The sequence below is a fragment of the Lissotriton vulgaris genome, chromosome 8 (genome assembly GCF_964263255.1).
Source record: "Lissotriton vulgaris chromosome 8, aLisVul1.2, whole genome shotgun sequence".
Lineage (NCBI taxonomy): Eukaryota > Metazoa > Chordata > Amphibia > Caudata > Salamandridae > Lissotriton > Lissotriton vulgaris.
Window position 1 is genome coordinate 1,221,933,730 of NC_141696.1, and position 17,711 is coordinate 1,221,951,440.

At 52.7% G+C, this 17,711-nt stretch overlaps 1 protein-coding gene across 1 annotated transcript in view; it reads left to right on the top strand.

Moving 5' to 3' along the window:
- LOC147698516 (putative tRNA methyltransferase 9B) overlaps positions 1-17,711 on the top strand; it is a 195,745-nt gene that overhangs the window by 109,945 nt on the left and 68,089 nt on the right. The window lies entirely within an intron of this gene.

The following is a 17,711-nucleotide window of genomic DNA, read 5'->3' on the forward strand; positions in this document are numbered from 1 at the left end:
CATGCCTTAGATGCGAACTAGACTTTTGTGGCTCCGCACCAGGCAATCCGATCTCCAGGCACAATTCTTAGTTTAACGCTTACACCGTGCTACCAGTTGGGATCAAGCAGGCGATGTGGGCTTTTGAGATGCGAACCGCTCTACAGGTGTCACATGTAGACAGTGTGGGTCCCTTGTAGGAGATATTTAATGTCTCTGAGACCACCAAAAGAATGGGGACAGCCAGTCAAGCTCTCGGAGAGCACACTTCAGGGAGTCACACAGCAGCAGGTAGTCGGCCCAGGCCAGCCACTATTCAGGAAGGGCATGCAGTCCCTTCCAATGGCATTAATCTCATTGTGCACAATAGATTCCTCTGGCAGTGTGCACCAAGCAGTTCCAGGTTCACAGGTCCCACGTCCCCACAAGTGTATCTCTCCCCTGCTGTAGCATGGCACCAGTAGTAATACTGTAGTGTGCCCTTGTCTTTGGGGGTGGTTCAGAGGGTCTCATTTTGAACCACAGATGTTGCCACTAAATTTCTGTCCTGTCTGCCATTGGACTGTGGAATGCAGATCTTAATCTTTAGTGGAGCCATGATCTGGCTCCCAGGCATCAAGTGTCAAAACCTCTCCTTTCAATCTATCCAGCCTGACCCTCACATGGCAGAGGTCTGTCCTTCCAGTTGCATGCCTAATATTTATAGCTATCACTTGGGAATGCACAGATTTGCTCCCCCAGCCTTGACTGGGGCCAAGCAAAAAGGAACGCAAAGAACACAGAGAAATGCCTACTTACTAGAAGTGACATTTCTAAGCGAGTATTGAACACACCTCCTCTACCACAGGAATGCGAATCCAATGATAGGACACATTAGGAGGTTGCTCCACCTCAATCCACTATTGCAGCTTTTCAACCATTCCCCAATTTTAGGCTATGGTAATACCAAACCTCATATGTTGTGCACACACATGGGTATTCTTCATTTCATTGGCAGACACCACACATGTGTACCTGACTATGTCTTTTACCTACCACTTGCTTCGCCCCTCAGGCTGTGCCCTGTGGGTGCTCTAGTGGTAGTGAAAAGTTCCCTCAGGATTGGCAAGTGATTTAGAAAAGGCAACCTGATCATAATTGCAATTGCACACCAACAGACCATCAATGACAGGCTGGACACATGTTTAAAACATCATATGTGCAAATGTGCACACACTGGCCTGTAATGGCAGGCTGGACACCTATTTAAACCACCATAGGTGCAAGTGCACGCACACCGTCCTGTAATGGCAGGGTGGTCACATATCTAAAAACACCATAGGTGCAAGTACGCACACACACAAGCCTACAGTGGCAGGCAGGCTTGAGCTATGTTTAAGAACACCATGTCAGCGCTAATTCCTTATGTGTACGAAGCGTGCTCACTTTCACACTGCATGTGCCCAAAGCCCTAAGGCCACAGACAGAGAATCAGCAACACCCCAGTGGTGTTCCAAGGGAAGAGCTGACCTCCTAGGAGGGGAAAACACATGTGAGGCATTCTTAAAGTGCCCAGAGTCCTAAGGCCATGCAAAGCGAGTCAGCAAAAACCAGGAGGAAAAAGCTAACAATTTAGGGAAATCCCATAAGAAGGGCCATGTCCAATAGCTAGCAACTCAATTTAGTTTCCTGTGCTGATAAACGAACACGACCAACGCATAGAAATGTTTAGGTGTCAGTTGATGATGGTTCAAGTACATTCTATTAGACATTGGGACAACTCTGTACAATTATACTTTAAAAAAAAAAAAAAAATACTAATACCTGATATTTCAACAGCGCATCCAGCCGTGAACATCCATTTTAGGTTTCGCTTGCACAGCGCTTGAGCAATCTATTGTTATCAATATGCTTCTTAAAGTGGGCTTCTCTTATCAGTTTCCCATCACCGAAGTACTGCTTCCATCCTCTTTAGGGTATTTTGTTGCTGTAATGTTTTGCCTGCACAGCTCTTGTGCTGTGCTTCTTTACCTAATCTCCCCTGCTGTGCTCGTTACTTAATCATTCTCCCTCTGGATGCATGCATTTCAAGCATGTTTGTCTGCTCAGTTTTCTTTTTTTCTTTCGAACATCCCTCTCTGCAAGCGGATAGAATTTTCCTTGTTGTGAAATGTCACTGTAATATGGAAGAACTTTGGTATATGTTCTAGTCTTTTACATATCTTTGTCTTACACATTGAAGTGTGGGAGTGTTGTGACAGTGTCTGTGCAAAAGCTGTCACAATTTCACAGACCACAGTGTAAGTTGAGCTCTCTCAATATGTCTCTTACAATTAAATCACTCTCATATTCTGCACTGAAGGAGAGCTCAGACAGCATGTCTGCAATAAGTGGTATGTCGCTGTGTGAGCTCTGATGGCATGTCACCATGCAGCGACATGTCACGCTCTGAAGCGTAGGAGCACTGTGGCGACATGTCTCTCTGCAGTGGCCTTTCACTGTCTCCTGTCGTTCGCCCCTGCTGTTCTTTGCGTTATCCATCTATTCGCTCTGTTCTCCACTCCGGACACAGAGAAATTCACTTATTATCAACTATAGAATATTTCTACTACTCTAGCTGTTTTCTGTCCATCAGCTCACCCCTGTTCCGTGTCTCTTCTTGGTTGACATCTCAACCACCCCAACGCTCTACTAAAATGGGCACTGATGCGTTCCCACAGGATTTGTTGCTAGCATTCTATCCACCAAGTTGTTTTCAAAGACCCAGCCCTACCTCCCTCCTGTGTCTGGCACTCTTGAAGAGGTGGGTCTACCGGGAAGAGCGATGTTTTGTGTATCCACCCACTGGCCCAGCGATCACCATCCTCCTGTATGTGGGCCTCCTTGACATGGGTATGTTTTGCTGCAGTGGTTCAGGTGAGCTTTGGACAGGAGGACACTGGGGGTTTATAACTTTACTCATACTCTACATATCTTTATATATGAGGCGCAGGAAGCCCCTTCTAGGCAATTTAAGTGGAAATTATTTCTTGCTTGCCTGTGCTTCCTTTTTTGTTTCTCAAAAGGCAGTTTGTTTAAGCCCTCAGATCCTGACATGGCATAATTGTAGTTCGAAAGGCAGTGCAAACATGCTTCAGCTGTACTTCTTCACTGTATGACACATCCTGCTGATGCTCCACATGTGGAAAGTTTTGATGAAGGCTCAGTTTAAAGCCCACTCTTAATACTTCAGCTGTTTTCAGTGGCTTACTTAACCTCTAGTTCCTTCACACCCTAACCAAACTACACTGTATGGGAACTGCACCTGCCCCCCAACACGTCTGCCCCCTTTTCATTGTGACAACAACGCTTATTCGCCCCAAGGCGTGTCACCCTTTACGGTGTGTTGACACTGTATTTGCACTCCACTGTATATGCCACGTGTTGCAGTGTACTGGCACAGTTTCTGCCAACACCCATCTCTCACCACTGTCTGTAGCATGCAGTAAAATTGGAAGTGTGCAGGCACTATTCATGCCCCCCACCCCCACCCTTCCTACCACGGTGTGCTCTACCCGTTAGTGTGCAGGCACACCCTTTGCTCCTATATGTGCTCCCTTGATGTAGACAGTGTTGGCACAGCCACAATTTGAACTTTCTTTCCAAGGATGTTCCTACTTTCTCTCACCTCACATTGTGTCTCCACCTCCAAGGGTGCTGGCCTAGTCCCTGCCCTCTCGACTAGGGTGCTGGTGCAGAAATGCAGCTTTTTATTTCACTAAATAGATGTTTTACTCTAAACTTTGGTGGGAGTTCAGTTAGGCTTGCACAGCACTTTAGAGACAACCCATTCAGCCTGCGCTCTTAAGTGGATTCCTACCCCCTGGCTCTTGGGGCAGAGCTTCCCTCTGACCTCCACGGAACGCATGTCCGTGCGTAGTTGCACTTTCTTTTATTATAACAGCATTACATCAAATTTGAGATTCCAAGAACACAGTTTGCAAGAAAGCATTGCTAATTAACACTTTAATGGACTTTCAGTAACTTGTATGGTACAACTGCTCACCAAGCTACAATTTTCAATAAAAAAACAGCGTACCTGAAAGAGACACGTTACTGATAGATTCCTTACCTTAGAATATCCCCAGGCGTCAGACTGGATCCGGAAATTTTTGCGCAGCAATACCCCTGCGTGTCGGTAGGTGTCGTCTGCGGCTCCGCGTCCGTCGTTGGTGTCGTTAGCGCCGGAATGACGTTGTCGGAGTACTTAGACGCCGCCCATGCACGCTGACGTCAGTTTTTCTTTTTTCCGCGCCAGCTAGCGCAGATCCGGAGAAGCTCTACCCCTAGTCATTTTTTGACTAAACTTTTGATCTTTTTGATCATTCTTTTTCTTCGAGTCTTCGACTCTATCGGTGCCTGTAGGGATGCCCGGGTTCAAACCCTGCTCGAAGTGCGACCGACTGATGTTGGTGACGGACCCCCATCGCCGGTGCCTGAAGTGCTTAGGCCTCGATCCCGACAACCGCACCTGCTCCGACTGCCGGGCCCTGACGTTGAAGGCTAGGCGGGAGCGGTCCCACAAACGGCTCGAGCTCCGGCAGTCGGCCCCGTGCCGCTCCAGGTCCCGGTCCCGGTCCCACGGGAGGTCGAAGGACAGATCGCGGGGGCGGAGTCATCGCAGCTCCGGGAGTGGACACCGGTCGTCGGGATCCAAGTCGGAGAGACGTCATCGTTCCTCCGACCCTCCACGACGCTCGCACGATGCGGCCGGGGGCTCGGGCGACACCGCCCACGTGGCTCCGCGGGATTCGCAAGCGTCGCCGCCTGCCCCATACCTTCGGGTCCCTGGGCACGGCGGGACGCCGGAGGAGATCGAGCGGTACCTCATGGCCATGAGGTCCCTCTCTCCTCAGTCGGGTTCCGTGGCGCCTCCGGGCCCAACGGTCCCGACTGGAGGTCCTAGCGGGTCGGGCGCTTCGGCCCCGGCGCCGCCGGCGACTTCGGTCCCTGCGCCGCAGGACCTCACTGGATCCGGTTCCAGATCCGGGTCGTCACCGGTCGACCTTACGACCTCACCGGCGCCGGCCCCACGGGTGTCCCCCCCGGCGCCCACTGTGGACGCCATCCCCAATGTTACCTGCGGTCCGACTCTGGCGCCAGAACGGCGCCGCTGGGCGCCGATTCCGTCGGCCTTTGGGGAGGCCCTGTCTACTAATCCTGTTTTACAGGACACATGTGACGAGGAAGAGTGGGAGGGGTCCGAGGACCCTCTGGCACGGGAGTGCCATTCTCAACAGGACTGGACATACGAGCTTGGGGAGGCCAGTGGTATTGACACATCGCCAGACACTGGATTTGTCTCCCCTCCGACTGTGGCTTCGGAGGAGGGGTCAAGATATAGCGTAGTGTTGACGAAGGCAGCCAAGGCCTTAAACCTTGAGCTCCCCGTCGTGGCCGTGAGGACTAACCTCCTCACCGAGGTCCTCAAACCGCAGTCAAGCTCCAGCGAGCCTCTGCTGCCGTTCAATGAGGCCTTGTGTGATGTTCTTGTGGGCACCTGGTCCAAGCCCGCCACAGGTCCGCCTGTGGATAGGAACGTGGCCAGACGCTACCACCCGGCCCCGGGCGACACATGCTTTTTGTCCACCCACCCCACCCCGAGAGCCTGGTCATCCAGGCCTCAAATTCCCAGACCGCATTCCCGTCGGCCCCGCCTGAAAGGGAATCCAAGAGATACGAACAGTTCGGGAAGAAGCTGTTCTCGTCTGTGAGCTTAGGGCTGTGGTCTGTTAATACCGCCTTTCTCTTGGGCCGCTACACCCACACTCTGTGGGACGCGGTTGCGGAAGTGCTGCCACAATGTCCGGAGGAGGTCCGGGCTAAACTCGCCCAAACCCTTGCGGAGGGCCGAGACGCAGCGCGTTATTCCATCCGGTGTGGGCTGGATACAACAGACTCACTGGGCAGGGCGATGGAAACGACGTTGGCGGTTCGCCGCCACGCCTGGTTGAGGTCCGCCAACTTCTCGGCCGATGTCCAGGCTACACTCCTGGACATGCCGTTCGATGGCCGTCGCCTCTTCGGCGACAAGGCAGACCATGCGCTGGAACGTTTTAAGGACTCCAGGACTAGGGCCAAGTCCTTGGGCCTCTCGGCCCCACGCCAGCAATCGGGTGCCTTACGCTCCTTTCGTGGCCACGGAAGGGGCACCCCCACACGTGCTGCCAGCCACGTGCCGCAGAATGTTCAACAGCGCGGTGGCGGCCGTGGAAACCGCTGTGGCGGCAGTCGGGGACAACGGCGAGGCCAGTCCACATCTCCCTCCACAGCACCCGCCTCAAAACCTTCCTAGTCCGAGTTTTCAGGCCCATGTGACGCCTGTGGGAGGCAGGGTTCGCCATCACCTCTCCCACTGTCCCCTTCGAGGCGACCCCTCCATCCATGCCACCGCAATGCCACCGCGTGTCGGGGGATCACTTGCAACTTCTGCAAGAGGAAGTCACTGCCCTCTTGGCCAAGGGGGCCATCGAGCGCGTTCCTGGGCCAGAAGTAGGGTGTGGATGTTACTCCCACTACTTTCTGGTACCCAAGAAGGGCAAAGGGGGCCTACGCCCTATCTTGGACCTGCGGAACGTCAACGGCTTCCTCCGGAAGGAGAAGTTCAAGATGCTGACTTTGGCTCAGGTCCTACCTGCCCTGGACCCAGAAGACTGGCTGGTAGCGTTGGACTTGCAGGACGCTTATTTCCACATCCCCGTCCTGCCGGCCCAGCGGCGTTACCTGCAGTTCACGGTAGGCCAAGAGCACTTTCAGTTTACCGTGCTCCCCTTCGGCCTTACCAGCGCCCCACGGGTGTTCACGAAGGTGATGGCGGTGGTCGCAGCCCATCTGCGCAGGTTAGGGGTATCAGTCTTCCCCTACCTAGACGACTGGTTGTTGAAGGCGGGCTCGCCCCAGACAGTCGTCGGCCATCTCCAGACTACGGCCGACCTCCTGCATTTGCTGGGGTTCTCCATCAATGTTCCGAAGTCGCACCTGTGTCCCTCTCAGAAGCTCCTCTTCATCTGAGAGGTTCTCGACTCGGTGCAGTTTCGGGTTTACCCACCCGAACAGCGGGTTCGGGATATACAGGCTCTGATTCCCATCTTTTAGCCTTTATCCCGAGTCTCGGTCAGGTTGACGCTGCGGCTTCTGGGGCTGATGGCCTCCTGCATCCTTTCGGTGCATCACGCCCGGTGGCGGATGCGGGCTCTGCAGTGGGACCTGAAGTTTCAGTGGGCCCAGCATCAGGGCAACCTGTCCGACCATGTCCTGATCTCGGAGGGTACTGCGAGACAACTGCAGTGGTGGCTCACGGACCGCGATTGGGTCAATGGCAGATCTCTCTCCCTACCCCACCCGGAGCACCTGGTTGTGACGGATGCGTCTCTCCATGGCTGGGGAGGCCACATGGGAGAGGTGGAGATCAGAGGCCTCTGGTCTCCGGCGGAGTCCCGGCTCCACATCAACCTTTTGGAGCTGCGGGCGATTCGTCTAGCACTGAAGGCATTCCTCCCCTCTGTCCGGGGGAGTGTAGTGCAGGTGTTCATGGACAACACCACCGCCATGTGGTACTGCAACAAACAAGGCGGGGTGGGGTCGTGGACCCTTTGCCAGGAGGCTCTGCGCCTCTGCCAGTGGCTGGAACATCAGGGCGTGACCCTGGTGGTTCAACACCTGGCAGGCTCTCTGAATGCCAGGGCGGATGAACTCAGCCGTCGGTGCATGATGGATCACGAATGGCGTCTGAACTCGGACGTGGCGCAAGGCCTCTTTCAGCAATGGGGAGAGCCTTGGTTAGATCTATTCGCCACAGAAGAGAACGCGCAATGTCATCTGTTCTACGCGTTAGAATATCCAAGGCGGCACTCGCTCGGAGACGCTTTTCGTCGCGAGTGGAGTTGCGGGCTATTGTACGCCTTTTCGCCTATACCACCTCTGCCCAGAGTGCTGAAGAAGATCAGGCGCGACCGGGCCCAGGTTATCCTTGTGGCTCTGGACTGGGCACGAAGATACTGGTATCCCGAGCTACTCAGCATGTCAATCAAAGACATTTCTAGAGCGCACTACATACCCGTAGGGTCTCAAGGCGCTGGGGGTAGGGGGGGTGCCGCTACTGCTCGAACAGCCAGGTCTTCAGCTTCTTCCTGAAGGAGAGGTGGTCTTGGGTCAGGCGCAGGTGGGTCGGGAGGGAGTTCCAGGTCTTGGTGGCCAGGTAGGAGAAGGACCTTCCTCCTGTAGTCGCTCTTCGGATGCCGGGGACGGCGGCGAGGGCGTGGTTGGCTGAACGGAGGTGGCGTTTGGGAGCATAGAAGTTGATTCGGCTGTTGAGGTAGCTCGGGCCTTGGTCGTGTAGGGCTTTGTGTGCGTGGGTGAGGAGGCGGAAGGTGATTCTTTTGTTGACGGGGAGCCAGTGTAGGTCTCTCAGATGTCCGGAGATGTGGCTGGTTCGTGGGATGTCGAGGATGAGTCTGGCTGAGGCGTTCTGGATCCGCTGGAGTCTCTTCTGGAGCTTGGCGGTGGTACCGGCGTAGAGGGCGTTGCCGTAGTCCAGTCGGCTAGTGACGAGGGCCTGGGTGACGGTCTTCCTGGTCTCGGTGGGGATCCACCAGAAGATCTTCCGTAGCATGCGTAGGATGTTGAAGCACGCCGAGGAGACGTTGTTGACTTGTCTGGTCATGGAGAGGGAGGAGTCCAGGATGAAGCCCAGGTTGCATGCATGGTCTGTCGGTTTGGGTGCGGTGCCCAGGGCGGGAGGCCACCAGGAGTCGTCCCAGGCGGAGGGTGAAGAGCCCAGGATGAGGACCTCCGTCTTGTCTGAGTTCAGTTTTCAGGCGGCTGGTCGTCATCCACTCGGCTACCTGCAGGTTGGCTCTTGCGGCGGCGGGGTCGTTGGTCAGGGAGAGGATCAGCTGGGTGTCGTCGGCGTAGGAGATTATGCTGAGGTTGTGTTGGCGTGCGATGGCCGCGAGGGGGCTCATGTAGACGTTGAAGAGGGTGGGGCTCAGCGAGGATCCTTGAGGGACGCCGCAGATGACTTCGGTGGCCTCTGACTTGTACGGTGGTAGGCGGATTCTCTGTGTTCTTCCGTCGAGGAAGGAGATGATCCATTCCAGAGCCTTGTCCTGGATTCCGACGTTGCTGAGGCGCTGTACCAGGGTGCGGTGGCAGACCGTGTTGAAAGCCGCGGAGAGGTCCAGGAGGATGAGGGCCGCTGTTTCTCCGTTGTCCATCAGGGCTCGGATGTCATCGGTGGCGGCGATGAGGGCGGTCTCGGTGCTGTGGTTGGCTCGGAAGCCAGACTGTGAGGGGTCGAGGGATCCATTCGTCTCGAGGAAGGCGGCCAGCTGCTTGTTGACGGTCTTCTCGATGACTTTGGCTGGAAACGGGAGGAGCGAGATGGGGCGGTAGTTCTTGAGTTCGGTGGGGTCCGCTGTGGGTTTCTTGAGTAGAGCGCTGAGTTCGGCGTGCTTCCAGCTCTCAGGGAAGGTGGTGGTGTCGAAGGATGTGTTGATGATGTCTCGCAGGTGGGGTGCGATGACAGCGTCGGCCTTGTTGAAGACCTGGTGAGGGCAGGGGTCGGTCGGCGATCCGGAGTGGATGGAGTTCATCGTGCGGATGGTGTCTTCGGTGCTGATCGGGGTCCAGGCGTGGAGGGTGGTGGTGGGGGGTGGTTGTTCGGTCGTGGTGTGCGTTGGTTGGTTGTTGAAGCTGTTGTGTATGTCCGCGATCTTTTTGTGGAAGTATGAGGCGAGGGAGTTGCAGAGGTCTTGCGATGGGGTGATGTCGTTTCCTGCGCTGGGGTTGGATAGCTCTTTCACGATGTTGAAGAGTTCCTTGCAGTTGTGTGCGTTGTTGTCCAGCCGGTCCTTGAATGCAGTTTTCTTGGCGGCGCGGATCAGCTGGTGGTGCTTCCGGGTGGCAAGCTTGAAGGTGGTCCTGTTGTCCGGTGTAGGTTCCCTTCTCCAGACTTTCTCAAGGGCTCGGCAGTTCTTCTTGGAGCTCTTGAGTTCGTCGGTGAACCATGGGGCTTTCTTGCTGCCGGGTCTGCTGGGCGGGGTCCTCAGCGGGGCGAGCTCGTCCGCGCAGTTGCTGATCCACTTCGTGAGGTTGTCGGCGGCCTGGCTGGGGTTCGCTGAGCTGGCAGGAGGGTGCTGGCTCAAGGAGGTGGCGAGCTGGTCGGCTGTGATCTTGTTCCAGCTTCTGCGGGCAGCCTGTTGCTGGTGGTGGTGGGTCGTCGTTCTTTTGAAGGTGAAGTGGACGCAGCTGTGGTCCGTCCATTGAAGCTCTGTGGCGTGGCTGAAGTCGATGTCTGTGCTGGATGAGAAGACTGCGTCGAGTGTGTGTCCGGCGAGGTGGGTGGGGGTGGACACCAGCTGCTTGAGTCCAAGATTGGCGAGGTTGTCGAGCAGGGTGCTGGTGTTGCGGTCGTTGTTGTTCTCCAGGTGGAAGTTGAGGTCTCCCAGGAGGATGTAGTCAGCGGAGGGGAGGGCATGCGGGCTGACGAAGTCGGCGATGTCGTCGCTGAACTGGGTGCGTGGTCCCGGAGGTCGGTAGATCAGGGTGCCTCTGAGGGTGGTCTTCGGGTCGGTGTGGATCTGGAAATGCAGGTGTTAGGCGGTGGTCAGGGTGTTGTCGGTGCTGGTCGTGAGACGGATGGTGTTCCTGTGGATGATGGCGATGCCTCCTCCCATCTGGTTGGCGGTGCGATCCCTCCGGGTGATCTTGTAGCCCTCTGGGATGGCGATGGCTATGTCGGGAGCTGAAGAGGCGTTCATCCAGGTCTCCGTGAGGAAGGCAACGTCCGGGGCTGTGGCGTCTAGGAGGTTCCATAGTTCGATGGCGTGTCTGTGGACGGAGCGGGTGTTGAGCAGGATGCACTTGAGGTGGGTGCTGCTGGTGTTCGACTTGGCGGGTGCTGGTGCGAGGCAGGTCCGGATGCAGGTGAACTTGCAGGCGTGGCAGCTGAAGGGTCCGTGGGTGCGTTGTGGTGTGGCTCGGTAGCATCCTGGGAATCGGCCGGTGTTGAGTGCGATGAGGGTGGCGGCGGTGTACGTCAGGTGGGTCGGTCGGGGTCCTCGTGGGCCAGGGGTCCTGGCGCCTGGCGCGATCCGGTCGCGGACGGGCGCAGACGGGCTTACCTTTGGCGCACCTTCGGCGCTCAATCGGTGCTCCCGCTGCGCGCGTCCGCTGCGCGGTCGCTCTGGGGACGTCATAAGAAGGGAGCCGGTCGGGAGGGTCTGCGGGGAGGCGGGAGCGCGATCCAATCGGCTGTCGGGGGGCGGGGCCACGGGCTGGGGCGGCGGGAAAAGCTGGTGTGGGCTCGGCGGCCCTCGGGAGGCTGGGGAAAAGCTGGTGTGGGCTCGGCGGCCCTCGGGAGGCTGGGGCGGCGGGAAAAAGCTGGTGTGGGCTCGGCGGCCCTCGGGAGGCTGGGGCGGCGGGAAAAAGCTGGTGTGGGCTCGGCGGCCCTCGGGAGGCTGGGGCGGCGGGAAAAAGCTGGTGTGGGCTCGGCGGCCCTCGGGAGGCTGGGGCGGCGGGAAAAGCTGGTGTGGGCTCGGCGGCCCTCGGGAGGCTGGTGCAGCGGGAGCGGCAGCAGGCACAGGAGCGTGGGGGTGACCAGGCCGAAGGCGCAGTGGTCACTCCCTGGATCTTGGTCTGGCTCCCCTTAAGAAGGGAGCCGGTCGGGAGGGTCTGCGGGGAGGCAGGACCGCGATCCAATCGGCTGTCGGGGCGGGGCCATGGGCTGGGGCGGCGGGAAAAGCTGGTGTGGGCTCGGCGGCCCTCGGGAGGCTGGGGCGGCGGGAAAAGCTGGTGTGGGCTCGGCAGCCCTCGGGAGGCTGGGGCGGCGGGAAAAAGCTGGTGTGGGCTCGGCGGCCCTCGGGAGGCTGGGGCGGTGGGAAAAAGCTGGTGTGGGCTCGGCGGCCCTCGGGAGGCTGGGGCGGCGGGAAAAGCTGGTGTGGGCTCGGCGGCCCTCGGGAGGCTGGTGCAGCGGGAGCGGCAGCAGGCACAGGAGCGTGGGGGTGACCAGGCCGAAGGCGCATGTCAGTCGATCCCCCTGATTCGTCTGCCTCTTCGGGAGGACCTTCTGTCGCAGCAGCAGGGGACAGTCCTGCACCCGAACCTGTCCAGTCTCCACCTACAAGCTTGGAGATTGAGCGGCGGCAATTGAGGCCATTTGGCTTGCCTCCCGAAGTCTGTGATATTCTGGCAGCCAGGCGTCCCTCCACAAAGTCGGTATACGCCTGCAGGTGGAACAGAATTATGGCATGGTGCACAGCAAAGGCTGTGGACCCTCTCTCTGCACCCCTTTCTGAAGTTCTACTCTTCCTTCTATCCCTTGCCCAGCAGGGCTCTGCTCTGGGCACTCTTAAGGGGTACCTTTCTGCTCTTTCCGCCTTCTTACGGCTTCCAGATCAGCCTTCCTTATTCAAGTCCCCCATTGTAAATAGATTTCTGAAGGGCATCACACACATGTTCCCTCCTGTTCCCTTCGAGATGCCCCAGTTGGACTTGAATCTTGTTCTCACTTATCTAATGTGTGCTCCCTTTGAGCCGCTCCATAACTGTCCTCTCCGTCTAATCACACACTGAAGACTGCTTTCCTGGTTGCCATCACCTCTGCCAGGAGAGTGAGTGAGCTCCAGGCTCTTTCTTCTACTCCACCTTTCCTCTCTGTTCATCCGGACAAGGTGGTGTTGCGTACACGACCTTCCTTTCTGCCCAAGGTTGTCACGGCCTTCCAAATCGGGCTGTCCATTACTTTGCCCACCTTCTTTCCGCCTCCGCATCCCTCGAAAGAGGAAGAGAGGCTCCACCGTCTGGACCCAAAAGGTGCGCTCTCTTATTACCTAGATCGCACACGCCAGTTCCGGGTGGATGACCAACTCTTTGTTGGTTACGTGGGCGCGAAGAAGGGAAAGGCAGTACACAAGAGGACCATTTCGCGGTGGATCATCTTGTGTATTCAGGCATGTTACTCCATGGCCAAAAAGGAGCCGCCTGCTGGATTACGGGCTCATTCCACTCGAGCCACGGCAACAACAACTGCCTTGGGCCGAGGAGTCCCCTTACAGGACATTTGCCAGGCAGCTCCGTGGGCCTCGCTGCACACGTTCGCAAGACACTACTGCCTGGACAGTCAAGTGTGGAGGAATGGCTTCTCTGGCCGTTCCGTCCTCCAGGACTTTCTGGTGTGATATTGGGTCGCAGACCCACCACCGGGGTTGGTATTGCTGGGGTATCTATTCTAAGGTAAGGAATCTATCACTAACGTGTCTCTTTTAGATGCACAAGCTACTACTTGTGTAACGATATATCTGTAAGAGACATTAGTTAGTGATAGATTCCTTACCGACCCACCCATCCTCCCCGTTCTGCGAACCGATATCTAGGGTTAAGGTCATCCCCTTTCAGGGCCCTAGTTTCATGGCACCAGTGTTGGTTCTATCATGGCTCTGTGTACCTGGCGCGGAAAAGCTGTGTTTCAGAACTGACGCCAGCGCGCATGGGCGGCGCCTAAGTATTCGGACGACGTCATTCCGGCGCTAACGACGACGGACGCGGAGCCGCAGGCGACGCCTACCGACGCGCAGGGGTATTGCTACGCAGAAATTTCCGGATCCAGTCTGACGCCTGGGGATATTCTAAGGTAAGGAATCTATCACTAACTAATGTCTCTTACAGATATATCGTTACACAAGTAGTAACTTGTGCATTAATCATATAGGTGAAAACTAATGCATTTACCAATGATTTTTGGATTTGTGATCAGCCAAGACCTTTGTATTGCACTAAAATTATATGCATAATAAACTTTCGTAAATGTCAGCCAGCCCTCTTCACCCATTGGTTTGTCATTGTCATTTCATATTTCCTACCAACCACAGAAGTAAGCAGCACCTGAGTTGATTGTTTTAGACTTCTGCTCTTTCACAAGAACAGATATACATAAAGTAGTTTCTTCGGTGCAAGGGACTGCTATGACAATGTGCGTTTTGAGACTAAAAACATATTTTAGATTTTAGCCATTTTGATTTTGATTTTGATTTTTTATGAGGTCTCAAAAGCTCCCAAACAATGGAATGTTGCTAATAAGTGTGACAAAACAAATATTGACTAGGCCAAAGTCTACCTGCCAACACCAGCTGTATTATTACCTTTGACAGGGGGTGTTTATGTCTGCAGCTTTATACATGTCATTTAGCACTCTGCAACTTGTTAGGTCTTGTACATGAGATAGATAGATAGATAGATAGATAGATAGATAGATAGATAGACAGACAGACAGACAGACAGACAGACAGACAGACAGACAGACAGACACCTACACTCACACACACTCTTACTTTTCAACCTGAATAAAAGTTCAAAATGTTTGTATTCGCTGTGTAAAATAGCCCAACTAACTGGGTACCATTCAAAGAAAAGAATATAGCTTTCCCAAAAGTTGTTTTTGCCACCTCCCCCAGCATGCAGGGATGGTAACTAGTGTTTAGAGTTAATCCAGTGCAGTATAGATCATCACTCCTCCAAAGAAAGTACAAGACCCAGATTCAACCAGGACGTAAAAATAAAATATGTTCAATGCAAAGTCAGGAGTAGAATTTAAGATTGGGACTTAGATAAGCCTAGTAACATGAATAGCAGGGAGCCAAATTAAGTTAAATCAATTCCTATTCAAAATGTTCTCTGTGATTTTTCATAAATCATTTTACCTATTTGGAGTTTTATTTGCACTATTGGTTCTATCTAGTGCAGCTACCCTTTGGGTTACAATCACTCACATATTAAAAGAAATGAATTTAATGCCTTTAATTGCCTTGATATTATCTTTAAAACACCTGTGCAAAGCATATCAAAGTGCTGAATATGTGACGAGTTAGCTGTTGACACTTTAGTTCACTATAACTGAACATCACTATATCCATATCCCAGATCTAATTGTAGAGGTTGTCTTCAAAGATCTTTCGGAAAAGTCACCATTTCAAGCCATACATTTTAGATGCATGTGCATAGTGCAAACTAGTGGTATTGATCGGCCTCTGTCAAGATGCACCATAGACAACACTATATCTTACAAGAAGACCATATATCTTAGAATATATCTTCTACCAGCCGACCCGATCTTTGAGATCTGAATCACTGTTCTTTGCGGTGGTACCCAGAGTAAAGAGGGCCCGCATTGGGGGTCGCTCCTTCAGGCTGCTGGCACCACAGATTTGGAATACGTTGCCTTTGGCACTACGTAGCACCTCTAATCTGCTGACTTTTAGGAAGGGCCTTAAAACTTGGCTTTTCGCCCAGTAATTCTTTTCTCTCTGATTTCTGCTGTTCCATTATTGCTTGTTCTGTGTTGTGTTACTCTACGACTGGTTTTCAATAAAAGCGCCGGAACACTCTCTGGAGTAGCCGTGCGCTATAAAAGACAAAACTAGCATAACATAACATAACATAAGACATTCTTGATAGTAGCTTGGTGACAGTAGTGACATTTGATGTAGCATTAGAAAATACTGACGCCTGTATGACACTGATGTAAATGTCTGTGTTACTGACGTAAACATGGTTATATTAAGGTCGATTCATTCCAAGCGCAGTTAGGCTCTAAATAGACACCCTTGCCAGCCCACCTGGATTTAACCCCTTCGATGCTGATGACGGCCCCCAACCGTCATGCGTCACGGTGGTTGTGTGCTGATGACGGCTAGGGGCCGTCATGAACCCGCCCACTACGGAAAACGCCGCACAGGCGCAGAATCGTGGCCGCGCCCAAAGGGTTAAGATCTAAAATCCAATTACAATGTTCCAAATGATATCTAGAATAAAACTGTGATACTGTTCATAACGTTAGTGAATCACTGTGAACTTTTAGGTTTGGGAAAGCTATGGTCTACCACATCAGTCTCTTGGCCAAAACTGGGGTAGCAAAGCTGATTACTGAATATTCCACCACATGTGCACTGTATCCAGAATCATCTTTAGAATAATGTTAAATAATTTAGGGTGTTACACTTAGTAAGATAACAATCCTGATTTATAGGGTACCTAAAAGCTTCAAAGCACCAAAATATACTTAATAAGTATATGTTACGAGGGAGCAAGAACTGCATAGTATGAAGCCTAGTTGCTCAATAATACTTAAAGCCAGGTCTTGTGAGTTTTGCCTAAACAAGTTTGGCAACCAACATTCTTCATTATATTCTTGGTACTTTATCTGTCCTTTCACAGGTGTTATTCTAGCTTATAACCTGGAAAATTAATCATTTGGGACATTAACTGGGAGATGATCAAATTGAAATAGTGGGTTTAACAATATACCATTTTAACAAAAATAATTCTGTGAATTAAAGTGTTAATGGAGTATGAAAAAAGAAATACATAAATAACTGTGAGTCTCCAGAATGAGAGTGAATTAATTAAAGTTCAAGGTTGAAGCCTACCAGACAGCGCAGCGGTCTTGTTTGCTAATGACATATTGGGTACATTCTGAAAGCTTCCTTCGGAATGCATTCCGCCTATTGCATTGGCTCTGTAACTCACATTTGCTTGCTTTCTATTTGCCAGCTTTATTTGTTTTAGGCTGTCCAGTTTGAGCTCGTCCCTCCTGTGGAGCATAGCCTATTTACTGAATTCTTCCATGAGGGCATGCGTTCTGTAAACGGGCCTTTAAATCTTGTTCTTATCACATTTGCTGTGTTTTCAAAAACAAAGGTCAAATGTCAGGGTCTGTCTTCTGAGGGAGTTTGGTGCTTACTTTTCTTCATCTTACTTTAGAATGAAATGATGGCACTAACACAAAAAACTACAACACTTCTTCATGTGTGACAATTCAAACTATTCCAGGCCCCCAAAGCTATTAAAATGGCTATGGCAGCAGATATTAATCCTTTTTAATGTGAATTGAATTAATAAATGACTGCTGTGCTCATTTTTGAATTAGACAGACCAACCCACCATGTGGCAGGCTGTCATGGCGAGCACCGGAAAACACCTGCTCAAATTAAGCACTGCAATGTTGCCGCAATTGGGAAAACAGATCATAGTTAGCAAGCTGTCGGGGCAGAAGAGTGTGTTCCTGAGTATGTTCTCTGTTTACTGTTCACCCTCGCCTCTGGCCTTCCTGTCTGGTTTATTCATACTGAAGGCTCGGCTCTCGTATTAGATCACTTGTACAGTGCATGTGAATAGTGTTTGCAAAGAAGGGTAAAGCTTTTATTTGTTCTCTAGTGGGCTGGTATTAGATTGTGTTGTTGCTTTTGAAGGAGGTCTCAGATCCTTCCCATATGGGGATTTTCTTTCTACAAAAGCTCCGAGGTGCTTTTTTGTTCGCAAGCACACTCCAGTGGCAAAAACGACATCATGTTTTTAAAAATAAGAGTGTGTTAAGGTGTCGCAGATTGATGTTGATGGGGTAAAAGCGTTTGAGCAATTGTTAGCACCTTTAAATGCAGCCTGCCGGTGGAGTGGTTCTCAAACACCTAGGAGGTTGGCAGAGAAAGTAAGAACTCTGCCCTCAAGAACTAGGATTGGAATGTAAATATTCTATTACACTTAACTCCATAAAAGAGATAACCATGAATGCAGTATTATTTTATCGGTTGAGCATGTATTGTTATTTACTTAAGTTATGCTTTTAGGTGTTACTTATGACATACATATTGTAAGGTCATAAGCATTGCATTTGGTGTGTCCTGGAGAGGTGATGGGCAAGGACTAGGGGACCAATCTGCATC